This window comes from Lactuca saligna, chromosome 9 (assembly GCF_052625555.1).
Source record: "Lactuca saligna cultivar CGN05327 chromosome 9, ASM5262555v1, whole genome shotgun sequence".
Lineage (NCBI taxonomy): Eukaryota > Viridiplantae > Streptophyta > Magnoliopsida > Asterales > Asteraceae > Lactuca > Lactuca saligna.
The window spans coordinates 97,994,189-98,011,400 of record NC_136425.1 but is presented as its reverse complement, the minus strand read 5'-3'; positions in this window follow the sequence as shown (position 1 = coordinate 98,011,400).

Here is a 17,212-nt window from a genome sequence, read left to right as displayed (position 1 = left end):
ATTTAAATTGAGAATTAACCGAAAAATTCTAAATGATAGTTGTAGATCATAATCTCAGCTTCACGTCGATATCAAGAACGTCAAAAACGGAGTTCGTATGCGAAAGTTATGAGTTTCTGAAGTTCGGGGCGCGAAACCCCAAGACTATCAGATACCACGACGTGAAATCATTGGTCATGACATGGCATGTCTTCTGACACCTCCTAGAGCCTGCCAGACCCAACTTGCGATGGAGCATGCAGTGATGATCAAGCGCACGATGTGAAAGTACTATTCACGGTGTGGAAAATGAGAAATTTGCCCTATAAATAGGAATCGAGGGTCTTAGGTTCAGTCTGCGCATTTCTCTTCTTCTGGCCACTTTTACTTTGCGTTTAGCATCCCGAGACAACCTCGAAGCCCCGGTAACACCCCCAACACACGATGCAAGTCCCAAAGTCCCGAGATTTTCGAGAAATCAACTTCTTTCCAGTCGAAGTGTTGCCCGAGAAAATCCTCATTTTCATCAAATCATCACTCATAACAAGTGAGTTCATAACCCTATAACTATGTTTTCAAATGTTTTGTAAATGCTTTTATACACTTTTAAGGGGGGGGGGGGGGATACAAGTAAAAACATGGTTAAAATCGTGTGAAACACCAATCTTTTGCTATACTTTCGTACTGTTATTTAAACTATCATATGAAGTTGTTATGATGCAAAAGACCTCACAACACAACTTTACCCTCTTGGGATACAATATGTTTTATAAATAGAAATATGTTTTAATTATACGTTTGCATACTACATCATATCAAGGGTAACCATTTCAACTATAACATGATGCTTTTACAAGAAAACTCAACTCATCATCACGCCTTTGTAACACTGTAGAAAAGGAAATCATTTCATACAAATGATTTTTCATCATATTACTTGTGAACTTGTTGTTAGCAATCATGTGATGTCATATGGGTTTGTTTTTACCAAACGAAAGTCCCCACCTATAATCAGAGTCTCTTGGAGGGAGAGTGTGACAAGTGTGTATAGATCTATACGGGGTTGACGACTCCGCACCCTTACTGTTAGCTACAGTCCCTAGGGTGACAAATGTCAACATTAGGTATTGCATCTAGTATGGTTATGAGGAACTCACAACACGTGGAAAAATGAGTCATGCACATAGTAATACATAAATCAATCATGCTAGGGGGTAATAACTATATTATATGGTTTTATCAGCTTGTTCAGAATTCTGGATAAACACTTCCACAACTAGTTTTACTTAATAATAAAACTATACATCTTCATTTCTAAGCATGGCATATTTTCTTACAGGTTACAGTCTTGGTCATTTAAGACTGCATCTCATTTAGGAAAATATAGGATTTTCCTGGTTCAAACATTCACTTTATGCAACAATGATTCACAACCCACTTTATTAAGAAAATATCGGATTTTCTGGAAAACATACACGAACTTTCGAAGGACATACATTTCATCAAAACACTACCTATGAACTCACCAACTTAAATGTTGACACTTTTTCTTTGAAATAACTTGTATTCTCAGGAAATCGCTAAATCATGTTAGCAACTGCTTTTGAAGACTCACGCTCAGGTGTTAGTTTAATCTTTTGGATATCATATTGTAATTGAATTTTTGCAAACATGTAATACTACAATCATGTAAACCTTTCAATTATGTATATGATGGTTATGCATACCTTCTTTACTATTCATTTGTTATGATACTGTACATGACGTCCTCCGCCCCCAAATATTTCTGCCGTTCAGGTTTGGGGGTGTAACAGATTGGTATCAAAGCATTGTTTATAGTGAACTAAGTGTATCAAAACCATTTTTGATATACAACTAAAAACACAACTGGGCAAAAACACTCTGAGTGAGAGTTATACTTTTAAATGAAATTTTTATAAAATATACTTACATATATTATATAATAGGGTCAATATCATAATGAAAACAATATAGAAGTATTATAGATGAGCTGTGCAATACATATATGCAAAATGTAATCGGGGCTAGGATGAATATAGCTTAATCAACTATATTGGTCCAAGAGCCAACCAGCATATGCCAGGGGATAGCTACAATGGACAACAAATCTAAAACTTACCAAACTTATAAACTTTAGAATCAAACATAACATTTAGAATACTATAGGAGTATTTTAAGTACAATAAAATAACTTAAGTGAAAACTAAAAGTCCCTTACTGATAGGTCTATAATTGCAGAGGGTATACTCCAAGGTTATATATAATTAAAATTCCATAGATTTAGAAGTAGTGATCTTCGCTCTACTACCTGTTCCTTGTCTGGTTGTGGTTTTAGAGTAGGATCACTTAATCAAAAGTCTATTTAATCTCAATTATATACAACTGGTGTACGTTGCATAATTATAAGAGGGCCCAATGAGGATCACCATAAAAACTATTAATATTATTTAGACATCCTTATTATCTCACGACAACATAGTTAGATATAACCACTCCAGTACATCAATCAACAGAGGAGGCAAGGAAGATCAAAAATTAACTTATAAAGAGAATCCCGAGAAGGGAACATAAAATGATCAAAGCAATAGAGAAATTTTCAAGGACCTGTTGCGTCATACTAATAACTGATATAACCTAGTGAGTTAGTGATTACACTACTCACACTACGTGTTAGGCTTAATGCTTTTTCTGACATGACAAATAACAGTAAATCAAATCACGAAATTCCAATTGAGGATATTCAATATCAAAAATTCATAAGTTTATCTATATATAAACTCTCATTATGAATCAAACTCAAAACCTTGTTTAGGTCAAGTCCAATTTGTGAAATGTTTAAAGTGGCTAACTCATTAACACACGACTTTCAATCATTAAAGACTTATTGTCTTCATTGTTATTTCTTCGGTAGTCGATGCCGCCTCGCAGATCTGCATGTCACATCAACAACGCAACACTTACACCACTGCCACCACCTCCACAATATGATCCTGTCATGGTATATGTTGTTATCACTGCAGCAGTAGCAACTACTCTTTCGTAAATAAACACTAACGAAGCTGGTGGAATTGGAAGCAGTACCAACCACTTGAATCATGGTACTAGCCATGGTCACATCAGGGAAAGCACATACAAAGAATTTTCAAATACAAAGCCAAAGAGTTTCAACGGGGTAGGAGGAGTCATTGCACATGCGAAATGGTTCGAGAAGACTGAAATGGTCTTCAAGATTTGTGCATGCCCGTAGACCAGCAAAGTCAAGTTCTCCGCTTTCACTTTCTTTGATCAAGCCCTCACCTGGTGGAAGGGCCATGTAAAAGCCCTAACCTTACCAGTTGCTAATGCCATGAGCTGGGAAGATCTCAAAATCTTGATGCTGGAAGAATATTGCCCGAGGGACGAAATCCAAAAGTTAGAGCATGAGCTATGGAACCTAAGGATGACCGGATCGAACCTAGTCTCTTACTTGGCCAGGTTTAGTGATTTGTCAGCCTTGTGCCTAGGTATGGTAAATCCAGAATCGAAGAAGGTGGAGAGGTACATTTGGGGATTATCACATCATATCCAGGGACATGTCCTGTGCTCTAACCCAATCAAGTTTGACAGCGTGAAGTGCTTGGCTCAACGATTGATTGATCACGACGTTAAACAGGGTACTATTACCATTGTCTCGGAGCCACCGAAAGATATAGAGGACTGATGGAAACCCTGGAATAAGAGAAAGGGGGAAACCATGCAGGATTACCCCAAGAGGCAACAGTTAGTGACAACTCACGTTGTTACTGTCCCTACCACCCTCACACCCACAAGGTCGTACAACAGCAACCGTCCTAAGTGTAACCGATGCAACTTTCATCATCACGGATCCTGCCGTGAAATGCATTGCACTAGGTGCAATAGTAATGGAAACACCATCCGTTACTGTAGGGTACCAACCCAACCAGCCGCTACAACCGCAAATATGGGAGTAGACCGTATTTGTTATGAGTGCAGAGCAATGCGGCACTTCTAAAGGGATTGCCCGAAGGCAAACAACAGGAATGCGGGTGGAGGAGGCCGAGTTTTCGCAAAAGGCCAAGAGGAGGCTATTGCAGACCCCACGGTTATTCTGGGTATGTTTTGCCTTGATAGCACATTAGCATGCATTTTATTTTATAGTGGACCGGAGAGGAGTTTTGTGAGACATAAATTTAAAAATCTACTCAAACAAACACCCCAATCATTAAGCAATACCTTCATAGTAGTAATAACAAAGATAGACTAAAAGCACTGAAAACACATATGTAGAATGCACTATCCCACTAACGAACACTTGTCCCGATCGACTTCACAATTATTGCGATAAGAAGTTCCCAAATAGCTACTAGAAATGGATTGGCTTGGTCTTCACCATGCCAATTGCATATACGATGAAAAGACCCTTCACTTTGACCGTTGGCTAACGAAACTCTATCGATTTATAACGACAAACCCGAAACATCTCCCAAAACGTTTCTAGTTTCAAAACCCCGTTGCACTCATGTGAGGAGTACTATATCCTTTGCAACCTTCCCAAAGTATTACCGATAGACTAATTAGGAATAGCACACGTACGACGAGTTAAGTTCAAACACGGAAGCTAGGAATGATTACGGTTAACCTATCACTACAAAGTGTGTATGCGAATGGTATACACAAGGCGATGATAGACGGACCATGTATGAATGCAAATGTGAAGTTCAAGACAAAGCCGACCCGTATTATGACTAATCAATGCTAACATTTAGATGAGCATAGAAACCCAAATCCACACAACCTATACCGATCAAAACAACAGACATGATAATGAAGTTCTGTAGGAACACCCATGCTAGGATTTGGATTCACTCAAGAACAAGAAAATTTAAATAGAACATAAGTACACACATCTTCCCTCAAACAATTTAAGTCCCAGTCGAAATGCGAATTTCGAGACGAAATTTCATCTAACCGGGGGATAATGTAACACTAGCAAAATTAGGGTCAAAATTAAACTTTTATAAAACCATAATTGGGTTATACCAGGTGGTAGATATCATAAGAAGGTTTTCAGAAATATAAAGAACACTAAAACCCGAGTTATAACGAAGAAGTTATGACTAATCGAAGATCTGCGACAATACTGATAAAACACTGTTAAGCGTAAAAAGAGAAATTACAATAAAATACTTTTTATCCTTAGGTATCTAAATGAAAGTCGTAGATATCCCAAAACCGTGAATATACATAAAACGAATGCCCAAATCTGACTTCATATGAGGAAGTTATGATTTTTCGAAGTTTCGGACATAGAAGTAGACAACTAAAAACTCGAAATAAAGATCAAGCGAATTTTATCCAACGCAATCTAAACGAGAACCGAAGATCTCTACAATAGTGATACAATGGTAAAAAGACAAACGAAAACAGACATCGGATGAAGAAGTTATGGATTTTTGACGGAGTTTTCCTGTACCGACCTACTAAAAAAATATAATCAAATTTAGATTTAAAATTAGCCAACAAAGTCTAAATCAAAGTTGTAGATCATAATCTCAGCTTCGCGTCTATATAAAGAATGTCGAAAATGGAGTTCGTATGCGAAAGTTATGAATTTCTGAAGTTCAGGGCGCGAAACCCCAAGACTGTCAGATACCACGACGTGAAATCAGTGGTCACGACGTGGCATATCTTTTGACACCTCCTGGAGCTTTCTAGACCCAATTTGTGATGACGCATGCAGTGATGATCAATCCCACGAAGTGAAAGTACTGTTCACGATGTGGAAATTGAGAAATTTTTGCTATAAATAGGAATCGAAGGTCTCAGGTTTAGGCTGCTCATTTCTCTTCTTCTGGCCACTTTTACTATGCGTTTAGCATCCCGAGACAACCCCGAAGCCCCGGTAACACCCCCAACACGTGAAGGAAGTCCCAAAGTCCCGTGATTTCCAGGAAATCGACTTCTTTCCAGTTGAAGTGCTGCCCAAGAAAAGCCTCATTTTCATCAAATCGTCACTCCTAACAAGTGAGTTCATACTCCTATAACTACATTTTCAAATGTTTTGTAAATGATTTTTTACAATTTTAAAGGGGGGGGGGGGGGGGGGAATACATGTAAATACACGGTTAAAATCATGTAAACACCAATCTTTTACTATACTTTTCGTACTGTTATTTTAACTATCATATGAAGTTGTTATCATGTAAAAGACCTCACAACACAACTTTACCCTCTTGGGATACAATATGTTTTATAAATAGAAATATGTTTTATTTACACGTTTGCAAACTACATCATATCAAGGGTAACCATTTCAACTATAACATGATGCTTTTACAAGAAAACTCAACTCATCATCACGCCTTTGTAACATAGTAGAAAAGGAAATCATTTCATACAAACGATTTTTCATCATATTACTCGTGAACTTTTTTTTAGCAATCATGTAATGTCATATGCTTTGTTTGTACCCAAAGAAAGTCCCCACCTATAACCAGAGTCTCTTGGAGGGAGAGCGTGACAAGTGTGTATAGATCTATACGGGGTTGACGACTCCGCACCCTAACTATTAACTACAGTCCTCGGGGTGAAAAATGTCAACATTAGGTACTGCGTCTGGTATGGTTATGAGGATTTCACAACATGTGGAAACAATGACTCATGCACGTAGTAATATATAACTCAATCATGCTCGGGGGGTACTAACTATATTATAGGGTATTATCAGCATGTTCAGAAATCAGGATACACACTTCCACAACTAGTTTTATTAAATAATAAAACTATACATCTTCATTTCTAAAAATTGCATATTTCCTTACAGGTTACAGTCTTGGTCATTTAAGACTGCATCTTATTTAGGAAAATATAGGATTTTCCTGGTTCAAACATTCACTTTATACAACAATGATTCACAACCCACTTTATTAAGAAAATATCGGATTTTCTGGAAACATACACGAACTTTCGAATGGAATACATTTAATCAAAACACTACTTATGAACTCACCAACTTAAATGTTGATAGTTTTTCTTTGAAATAACTTGTATTCTCAGGAAATCGCTAAATCAGGTTAACAACTGCTTTTGAAGACTCATGCTCAGACGTTAGTTTATTCTTTTGGATATCATATTGTAATTGACCTTATGCAAACATGTAATACTACAATCATGTAAACCTTTCAATTATGTATATGATGGTTGTGTGTACTTTCTTTACTATTCATTTGTTATGATATTGTACATGATTTCCTCCACCCCCGAATGTTTCCACCGTACAGGTTTGGGGGTGTGACATAATAGGTAGATTAAGGTCTTGCCTTGTGTGATCATCTAGGTGGCGTTTGGCACCTATTGTGGGATTTTGAGAGCATTTTGACTTTTGAGCTCCTTTACTAGGTGAGTTTTCCTTCATTGTACTCGTGGGTCGAAGGCACCAATTTTGGCCGAATGGATTATTTTTCTAGAATCATAGTTGTCTTTATGACACTTACTATCATGCCTACATGTGGGTGTTGTCTTTATGACTCTCATTGATATGATTTAATACTTAGTTGTAGGGGTGGAATAGATCTGATACCAGTTGAAAGAGACCGAAGGGGTGAAATAGACCCAATACCAGTTCAAAGATAGAGAAGGAGGTGAAATAGACCTAGTACTGGTTGAAAGATACCAAAGGGGGGGGGGGGGTGAAATAGACTTAATACCAGATGAAAGATATGGAAGGGGGTGAAATAGAACCAATTATGTTTTGACTGTTATGTATGAGTGGTACAAGGTATTTGGGGGAAGCTCACTACGCTTTGTGCTTCTTGTTTTCAATTTACGTTTTAGGTAGTTCTACCTCAAAAGGGAAGTCACCGATCTTATCGCAGTGCATCCACACATATTTTCCGCATTATGATATTTTAGGATTATGTACTCTGATAATATTTTTACTATGATACATTTTGGTTGATTTGACATAATTATTAAGTGTTTGTGAATGATTTAAAAACCAAATTTTTATCAGAATTTCGGGATGTTACAAGATTACTATTGATGAGAACTGTGATCTGAGTGGGTAGAACACTGAGTTGGGAACTCCTACTCAAATATTACAACTAGGTAAGCACTCAGGGGTGTCACAAGGCTTCCTCGTAGTATAGAAATCTAAGGAAAACGGATTAAAAGTGTCACACCCCAAAAACCAAAGGCGGAAACGTCTCCGGGGTTGACTCCAAGTTGTGTATCAATTCCAATGTACATAGTAATCACAGTAAACAAACATTACATTACATATATATGAAAGTTTACATTTGTTTCAAAAGTAAAGTTATACAAGATATACATATGCATCATATCAACAAAAGTTGAGACGAGTCTTCCACGCACTCCGTCTTCATCAAAAGAGATCACCGGGTACCTGTCTAACTTGGACCTGAGAATACAAGCGGTTTGAAAATCAGCATAAAGCTGGTGAGTTCATAAGCGGTTTTGTTTTGTGAAAATGTATCGGTTTCCTTTAGTTTCCGAAAAGATTTGTTATCCAAGAAAATCCCATATTTTCTTATGTGAAGTTGGTTAAGTTATCGTTTGTTACCAATTCGATTTTGTATTGTATTTACCCCAGGAAAATCCCATATTTTTCTAATTGTAAGATCAATAGTATATCACAAAGTATAGTTTAGCACACAAAACTATATAATGAAAATCTTGGGATCCCTATCCCGAAAGACATATAAGTTAGTTTGAGATATTCGAAAGTACGGTTCAAGATCATGGGACTATCATCCCGAACTAACACGAGATAAGTTAATGTATGTATGTAAATATAGATTTGAAACCATGGGATCACTATCCCGAATAAGATACAAATTTTAGAACCCATGGGATCACTATCCCGTATAAGATATAGATTTAGAAAACCTTGGGATCACTATCCCGAATAGTTCACAGATTTAGAAACCATGGGATCACTATCCCGTATATAGATTTAGAAAACCATGGGATCACTATCCCGTATAAGTTATCAATATGAAACCTTGGGATCACTATCCCGTATAAGATATAGTTAAAGATCATGGGGAAAGACATCCTGTACAGATAGTAGACATAAAACCATGTGATCACTATCCCGAACTAGATACCAAATAGTTTAGTTAATACCATGGGATCACTATCCCGAAAGAGATATAAGAATAAACCATGGGATCATTATCCCGTATAGGACATAGATATAGAATAGTTTGATAATACCATGGGATCACTATACCGAAAGAGACATAGAAACAATACCATGGGATCACAATCCCGAAAGAGACATAGAATATAGATACAAAACCATGGGATCACTATCCCGAACGAAATAAAGATCCTGAACCCAAACTGTGAATAAGCTGGTATTAATACATAATGTGAGTCGGGTAACCATACTAATACGACAACGTGACCTCCTTGACGTTTGTCAGACGTCGAACGATATCCAGAAATTTGTCACCCTAGGCGTGCCCGCCTAACTGTAGCTAGCAGTTAAGGTGTGGGATTGTCAGTCCCGAATAGATCTATTCACAAATTCCGCGCTCTCCCTCCAGGAGACTCTGGTTACACTTCCGGAGAGGATTTACTGATCATCCATAAAGGGTAGTGACTATCTCACAAGCTAGTACTAAACTATTCACAGGGTTCTTATAAGATATTGACATACAGAAAGTTATGAAACATAGTACAGTAAAGTATAGATACATACATGAAATCATCGGATAATATATTCAAATGATACGGAGATAAACTGAACGGACATAGTTTATCTAATAATTTAGTATAGATATCAGTATACGATAGAAGGAACAGTAAAGACCCCCAAATTATTCCCATAATAACTTGATTAGTTTGATTGTTTCTTAACTAAAATCCATTTAGTTGAAATCGAGTAGTCATTCCTTATGCTCAACATAATACATAAGGAGTAAAAGAGTTTATAGATTTGTCAAATATTATTTGAAACACATCAATGTTGTGATTGGAAAACAGTTATAGTTTGCTTGTATCCCCCCCCCCCCCCCCCCCCCGAAAACATTGAAAACAGTGAAAAAGCCGTAGGGGTATGAACTTACCGAACGAGGTACGAGACGATTTGGATGCTAAGAGCTGAGCCGGGACTTGTAAACACACGAGGTTCCTAATTATGAAGTAAAGATACACATTTGTATCTAATTAGGACTTAGATTGATTGTCGAATAGGGACAATTGCTTCAGGTCGCGATAACACTCCGATACAAGTGTTTGGTGGGACCCGGGTGGCGTTTCGGAACATGAATGACACAAGGGACTTGGGAAATGAGTTGGGACATCAAAGGAACACTCCCCTTAAGGGAGTTTATGGCCAAAACACCCTTCCCCATGAGTTTACGGCCGTAAACTCATGATGGGTGATTTATGGTGCCTTTTGGACTTCCAACACTTAGGGGATAATTTCTAGACTAGGTTTAAGGACTTGGAATGATTTAAAACATCAATTTGATCCTCTTTTAAGAGAGTTTACGGCCTAGCAAGCTCCATGGCCGTAAACCCTTGTTTGCCCAAGAAAATGATGTTAATTGTTGCTAGAACAAATCACATGTGATTGGTAAAATTAATCCAAGGCCTAACATGAGTTTGCATGGGACTTTTGAGTGATTTGTGGAGTTTACGGCCAATGAAACCCTCTTCATGGACGTAAACTCTAGTGTGTGATGCTACAAGGTGTTTCAAGGTCTAGAACATGCATGAATGGACTTCTAAAATTCATCTAAGGGCCTTAGGGGTGTGTAGTTTGCATTTTAACACTAAAAATTTTGGAGTTTACGGCCCAAGGACATGTCTTGGCTGTAAAATCTTAGAAACCCCACAAATGTTGTGTTTTAGGCCCTCAAAGTATTTTTGGTTGGTCCCTTGATTTATTCCAAGGCTTTTGGTGGTGTTGGATGGCTTTCTAACACCTTAGAATGAGATTTATGCCAAGTTTAGTGGAGTTTACGGCCCAAGAACATGCCTTGGCCGTAAACTCACATAAGTCCCTCAAAATTAATGTTTCACGTGTCCAAATGCAAGAATCAAAGTCCCATAATTCATATCTAAGCTGTAGGGGTGATTTGGAAGGGTTTAAGGGCATAAAAACCCTCATTATATGAGTTTACGGCCCAAGAATATTCCTTGGCCGTAAACTCCTCTAAACATCACAAAATGCAAGTTTTTCATGTTTAGATTACATATATTAAAGTCTCATAGCCATATCTAAGGTCCAAACTAGTCAAGGAAGGGTTTAAAGGCTCAAAACCCCTTATTTTTAGTGTTTACGGCCTAAGCATCTTCTTAGACCGTAAACTCACATACTTGGCTCAATTTCATGTTTAATTCTCGAATTTGAAGGCTAAAGATGCTATAGATTAAGGCTAAGGAGGTACCTTAAGGATTTGAAGCTTAAATTTTGAGTTTTGGACACTAAATCTTTGGATTTTGGAGAGAGGTTAGATAGAGAGTAGTGAGAGAAGGAAAAAGCTTCAAATGAAAGCTGAAACTCGTTTATATAGTTCCCAAAATTTGTACACGGAGGAATTCTACCTGATACCGACGCTAACCGCGGCTTTTGGTCGCACCCGATTGAGTTTCCGTCACCCGACGGGAACATTTTAAAAACTCGTGAAATAATCATTTTGGGCGAATAACATAAGTTCCTGAGTGCTTTAGACACTCATTAGGATAAAATAAACGCATAATTTATACAATTAAATTTCAAAGAGAAATCAGAACGAATCCGATAACGGCGACTTTCCGGGTAGAACGGTTCTTGGCGACGAACAAATTTCGGGTTGTTACATTATCCCCCCGTTAGAGGGAATTTCGTCCCGAAATTCAAGGAATAGGATACAGATCATGAGTTTGAAACGAAACTCGAATGGATTCGATATTTTTGGATCATCACTTTCTTCAAGTGGAATCGGGTCTCCATGAAGATTTCGAAACATACGACATGGAATTTAAACTTTAGATGTTCGAAAGAAATTCCCGGAAACACTTCGGGACAGACATTTAGTAGAAAGAACTACTAACTTCTCGTTTCCAAATGACCACAGAAACGAGGTATGCGGTAATTCGTACCAGGAAAACTATGGAGTTGTAAAGCATGACACAATACGAAAGCTTGATGCCGAAAATCATGAGAGTTAGGTCGAGGAAAGAGATATAGACAAGCGACCCTCTCGAAACCAAGATAACAACATGAATGGGATTTCGTCATTCCATGTTAAACGTAGCATCAAGGTATTATCGCGAAAGGCTTCCCAATTAAACAAACAGAATAGAATAATCCTCCGGACCGAGGATTCAATCTATGGGTACGAAATTAGTGTTCTCAATCTCATTGGTTAGTCGTCTCGATGATGCACATCTCGATCACACACGAGGAATCAGGCTTAGAAAACATTCAGATAGATGGATAACAGGTTTTCTTCCAAACACGGGAATCGAAAAGAGTTGCAGGTATAAGAGTTATCAAAGAGAAGTATACCTGCGGCAATAGAGGGATCAGTGGTGGTAGTTGCCTTGGGGCAATTCCTTTTGAAGTGCCCTGCTTCACCACAGTTGTAGCAGGCTGGACTGATTCCTGCTCCCGATGATTGGTTTGTTGACTTGGCCGGTTTCCTGCAGGTTCGAGACAGATGGCCCTTCTTGCCACAGTTGTCGCAGCTCTTTTCGCGACATGGACCGGGGATGCGGTGATGGTAGTTGCACTTACCACACCAAGGAAGATTGCCAGTGTATCCACTGGTGGGAGTTTGGGCTGTAGAACCGACAGCTGAGACAGCAATAGGGGTAGTAGCAGCATGGACTGCTACCGTTTGCTGTTTCTTCAAAGACCCTCTCGTACTCTGGGCCTTTCGCTTGTTCCGAGATTTCTTTCTACTTTCACCTCCACTTGTGTCTGACTCAGGAGTGGTAGTTTCTTCATCATAGTTGTCTTCGTGATCGATCAAGATTTTTGCAAGGCATTTAGCACTATCGTACATGTCTGGCCTCGCAGCCAAGACATTCCCCTTGGTTGGCTGGGTCAATCCCCAGATGAATCTTTCGATCTTTTTACTCTCCGGGGTAACCATTCCCGGACAGAGTAAAGCCAGGTCATCGAATCTTGAAGTATAAGCAGCTATATTGGAACCCTTCATCTTAAGGTTCCAGAGTTCGTGTTCCAGTTTCTGAATTTCGCCCCGCGGGCAGTACTCTGCAAGCAGAAGCTCTTTCATAGCTTCCCAACCCATGGCATTCGCTACTGGTAGAGTTAAGGATTTGACTCGTCCGTTCCACCAAGTCAGGGCTTTGTCAAGGAAGGTACATGCAGCAAACTTGACTTTGTCAGACTCCGAACAGGCACATATTTCAAAGATTGACTCGATTTTCTCGAACCATCGAGTCAGGGAAATGACACCTCCAGTGCCATCAAAGGTTGTGGGCTTCGCGTTCATGAAGTCTTTGTAGGAACCCCCTCTTCGGTGTTCCTGGCTGTCTTATGGGTTTTGAGGTTGGGGACCACCTCCGGAGCCACCGGGATTCATTTGAGACATAGCTGCCACCATTGCAGCAGTCAGAACTGTTTGAAGTGATGCGAGATCAATTTGAGGAGAAGGTGATGGTGGAGGAGGATTATTGTTGTTCTTCGAGCTGGGTCTCTTTCTCGGAGGCATATTGATCTAAAAAGATCAGGAAAGAGAGGATTATAAGTCCTCTGAATTGAATAAAGAGATATTGAACAGGGGATATCTCATCAAGACAGATATGGCATCATACTAAGCGATAAAGTAGGAAGGAGTTATCAAGACAGAACATTTTATTGCTAGCGGATTGATCAAGTAACATCGCGTATACGAGGATTTTCTACAAAGGATCGGCTCGAGAAATACTCCTATAGTATTTCATGGTTCGCTGTAGCGATGATTTGTTGTTTGAGATATTAGGTAAGTTTTAGGCATGCTGCGTACCACAGTCACTCCCAAGCACATGTTGGCCGTGTCTCGAATGAATATAGTTGGCCAGGCTATATTGACCCTAGACACGACTACATAACTGCCCAGGTTTAACCGCAGTGTACAACACCCATTTACTTATGTTTTGTTCTACTTGTGGTTACGGATTCCGACGGTTCGGTATACTTGTATACTTTTGAAAATACTTGTAGTTTTGAAGATACTTTTAATTTAGAGCACTGAGGCCCTTTAGTGTTTATAGTTTTATACCATGTAAGGTTTGGTATACTCTGTTCACTATAAACAAGGGTTCTGATACCAATCTGTCACACCCCAAAAACCAAAGGCGGAAACGTCTCCGGGGTTGACTCCAAGTTGTGTATCAATTCCAATGTACATAGTAATCACAGTAAACAAACATTACATTACATATATATGAAAGTTTACATTTGTTTCAAAAGTAAAGTTATACAAGATATATATATGCATCATATCAACAAAAGTTGAGACGAGTCTTCCACGCACTCCGTCTTCATCAAAAGAGATCACCGGGTACCTGTCTAACTTGGACCTGAGAATACAAGCGGTTTGAAAATCAGCATAAAGCTGGTGAGTTCATAAGCGGTTTTGTTTTGTGAAAATGTATCGGTTTCCTTTAGTTTCCGAAAAGATTTGTTATCCAAGAAAATCCCATATTTTCTTATGTGAAGTTGGTTAAGTTATCGTTTGTTACCAATTCGATTTTGTATTGTATTTACCCCAGGAAAATCTCATATTTTCCTAATTGTAAGATCAATAGTATATCACAAAGTATAGTTTAGCACACAAAACTATATAATGAAAATCTTGGGATCCCTATCCCGAAAGACATATAAGTTAGTTTGAGATATTCGAAAGTACGGTTCAAGATCATGGGACTATCATCCCGAACTAACACGAGATAAGTTAATGTATGTATGTAAATATAGATTTGAAACCATGGGATCACTATCCCGAATAAGATACAAATTTTAGAACCCATGGGATCACTATCCCGTATAAGATATAGATTTAGAAAACCTTGGGATCACTATCCCGAATAGTTCACAGATTTAGAAACCATGGGATCACTATCCCGTATATAGATTTAGAAAACCATGGGATCACTATCCCGTATAAGTTATCAATATGAAACCTTGGGATCACTATCCCGTATAAGATATAGTTAAAGATCATGGGGAAAGACATCCTGTACAGATAGTAGACATAAAACCATGGGATCACTATCCCGAACTAGATACCAAATAGTTTAGTTAATACCATGGGATCACTATCCCGAAAGAGATATAAGAATAAACCATGGGATCATTATCTCGTATAGCACATAGATATAGAATAGTTTGATAATACCATGGGATCACTATCCCGAAAGAGACATAGAAACAATACCATGGGATCACAATCCCAAAAGAGACATAGAATATAGATACAAAACCATGGGATCACTATCCCGAACGAAATAAAGATCCTGAACCCAAACTGTGAATAAGCTGGTATTAATACATAATGTGAGTCGGGTAACCATACTAATACGACAACGTGACCTCCTTGACGTTTGTCAGACGTCGAACGATATCCAGAAATTTGTCACCCTAGGCGTGCCCGCCTAACTGTAGCTAGCAGTTAAGGTGTGGGATTGTCAGTCCCGAATAGATCTATTCACAAATTCCGCGCTCTCCCTCCAGGAGACTCTGGTTACACTTCCGGAGAGGATTTACTGATCATCCATAAAGGGTAGTGACTATCTCACAAGCTAGTACTAAACTATTCACAGGGTTCTTATAAGATATTGACATACAGAAAGTTATGAAACATAGTACAGTAAAGTATAGATACATACATGAAATCATCGGATAATATATTCAAATGATACGGAGATAAACTGAACGGACATAGTTTATCTAATAATTTAGTATAGATATCAGTATACGATAGAAGGAACAGTAAAGACCCCCAAATTATTCCCATAATAACTTGATTAGTTTGATTGTTTCTTAACTAAAATCCATTTAGTTGAAATCGAGTAGTCATTCCTTATGCTCAACATAATACATAAGGAGTAAAAGAGTTTATAGATTTGTCAAATATTATTTGAAACACATCAATGTTGTGATTGGAAAACAGTTATAGTTTGCTTGTATCCCCCCCCCTGAAAACATTGAAAACAGTGAAAAAGCCGTAGGGGTATGAACTTACCGAACAAGGTACGAGACGATTTGGATGCTAAGAGCTGAGCCGGGACTTGTAAACACACGAGGTTCCTAATTATGAAGTAAAGATACACATTTGTATCTAATTAGGACTTAGATTGATTGTCGAATAGGGACAATTGCTTCAGGTCGCGATAACACTCCGATACAAGTGTTTGGTGGGACCCGGGTGGCGTTTAGGGACATGAATGACACAAGGGACTTGGGAAATGAGTTGGGACATCAAAGGAACACTCCCCTTAAGGGAGTTTATGGCCAAAACACCCTTCCCCATGAGTTTACGGCCGTAAACTCATGATGGGTGATTTATGGTGCCTTTTGGACTTCCAACACTTAGGGGATAATTTCTAGACTAGGTTTAAGGACTTGGAATGATTTAAAACATCAATTTGATCCTCTTTTAAGAGAGTTTACGGCCTAGCAAGCTCCATGGCCGTAAACCCTTGTTTGCCCAAGAAAATGATGTTAATTGTTGCTAGAACAAATCACATGTGATTGGTAAAATTAATCCAAGGCCTAACATGAGTTTGCATGGGACTTTTGAGTGATTTGTGGAGTTTACGGCCAATGAAACCCTCTTCATGGACGTAAACTCTAGTGTGTGATGCTACAAGGTGTTTCAAGGTCTAGAACATGCATGAATGGACTTCTAAAATTCATCTAAGGGCCTTAGGGGTGTGTAGTTTGCATTTTAACACCAAAAATTTTGGAGTTTACGGCCCAAGAACATGTCTTGGCTGTAAACTCTTAGAAACCCCACAAATGTTGTGTTTTAGGCCCTCAAAGTATTTTTGGTTGGTCCCTTGATTTATTCCAAGGCTTTTGGTGGTGTTGGATGGCTTTCTAACACCTTAGAATGAGATTTATGCCAAGTTTAGTGGAGTTTACGGCCCAAGAACATGCCTTGGCCGTAAACTCACATAAGTCCCTCAAAATTAATGTTTCACGTGTCCAAATGCAAGAATCAAAGTCCCATAATTCATATCT